The sequence below is a fragment of the Lontra canadensis genome, unplaced genomic scaffold, assembly GCF_010015895.1.
Source record: "Lontra canadensis isolate GAN:19392208 unplaced genomic scaffold, GSC_riverotter_1.0 scaffold11, whole genome shotgun sequence".
NCBI lineage: Eukaryota > Metazoa > Chordata > Mammalia > Carnivora > Mustelidae > Lontra > Lontra canadensis.
The window spans coordinates 13692039-13693875 of NW_022631005.1; the positions used below are offsets into that span (position 1 = coordinate 13692039).

General features: G+C 36.5%; 1 non-coding gene across 1 annotated transcript; it reads left to right on the plus strand.

Moving 5' to 3' along the window:
- The first annotated feature begins 970 nt into the window (after positions 1-970).
- Positions 971-1076, plus strand: LOC116866969. The gene has a single exon (XR_004382530.1). It is a non-coding gene; the product is annotated as a U6 spliceosomal RNA (small nuclear RNA).
- The last annotated feature ends 761 nt before the right edge of the window (positions 1077-1837 follow it).

Consider the following 1837-nt stretch of genomic DNA (forward strand, 5'->3'; position numbering starts at 1 on the left):
GCTCAGCATCTTGTTTGACATTTGAATATTTTTCTAATACATTTTCTGAAAATGGCCTGATAAATCTTGTTATATTAATCCCATTAAAAGGAAAGTTAAAACTTAAACCTTACTGATGCTTATCTTAAAGAGATAGATGAATAAAGGAACAAGGAATTCCCCCATACCTAGGAAATACATAAAAAATTCCTTATGGGGCACCTGGATGGCCCATAAGGGCCCGACTGTTGATACTGACTCAGGTCATGATCTCAGGGTTCTGGGATAGAACCCCTGGTTGAGCTCCACATTGAGCAGGAAGTCTGCTCCCTCTCCCTCTGCTTCTCCCTCTGCTTGCTTTCTCTCTCTCTCAAATAAATAAGTAATTTTTTTTTTAATTTCCTTACAGTTACCACATGCTTGTTGCTATGTGTTAAACTTTGGCCTCACAATATTCAAATATTGAAGCTTAACCCCCAATATGATTATATTTTGAGATAGGATGTTTAAATAGATAATTAAGACAAATGAAGTCATAAGTGTGGAGCCCTAATCTGAAAGGATTAGCTGTCCTTTTAAGAAAAGGAAGAAGTATCAGGGATGTGTGTGCACAGCAGAATGACCATGTGTAGACAAAGCAACAAGCTGGGCAGCTGCAAACCAAGGAGAAAGGCTTCAAGAGAAACCAACCCTGCCAGTGTCTTGATTCTTGAAATTCCACCCTCCAGAATTTGAGAAAATACATTTTTAATCCATCCAGTCTGTAGTACTTTTTTATGGCAACCACAGTAGACTAATATGATGCTTTATTCACTAGACTATTTATGTGGTATTAAATATAACTATTTTCTATGAGAACTAAAGGTGGTATCTTATAATTTATATAAATTCAAATCCAGTTGATGATAATGATAATAATAAAGCTAGAAGCTTTCACAGACATTCTGTTGAAAATACTGTAATAAAATTGACACAGTTTTAAAGATTTTTAGAAATTTGACCCCTCAATTACAAATGTCCAGTTTCTAATGAAACAGAGATTAGCATGGCCCCTATACAAGGACAACTTGCCAATTCATGAACTGTTCCATATTTTTCTGAGATGATAGGCTTTCTATTACCACCTGCAAGCAGAGGGACTCCAAGGTTATGAAGAGAAGCAGAAAAATACAGTGAGAAGAATGAGGAACAAAAGCTTGTGGCTTCCTGTCCAACCCTCTTCCCCTTAGCCTGTGTCACACCATGGTGGTGTGTCCTCCTGTAGTACTCACAGGTTCCACCACCAATGACATCCCTTTTCTCTGAGTCTCGGTGCTTCCTTCCCCTCAGAATGACTCTCCTTCTGGGTCACTCCTGGCAGTGAGGGTGTTCCTCTTCCCAGTGTTTTGAACTCCTTTGGGGCTCACCTCAAATTATTAAAAGTAGCTTTGTAATAAACAAACAAATACACAAATTTCCAATTTCTAAGGGAAAAAAAATCTGATTTTCTTGCTTGACTATGGTGCCTACCTAAGTATGAGAGATAAGTTTCTGTATTATTGTTGTACTTATGTGTTAGTGAGGGTAGGGCAGTTTTTAAAAAGAGAAATTTCCAGAGCAAAGTGTTGGTCAATGTGAGCTTGGAAGCCCTTTCAAATGCTGAATAAGTCAAATCCAAACAAGTCACATTAAGGATTATGGTGGATATTAAGGAGTGTGAGATCATATGAGTATGAGACTCTGTCTTTGAAGAAATTATAATCTAATTTATTATGGCAACATAATAATAAGGCTGATAGAAAATAAGAACAAATTATTTAAATAATCACTTAAAATAAAATAATACCCCAAAGTAGAACATACTTTATTGCTGTATAAA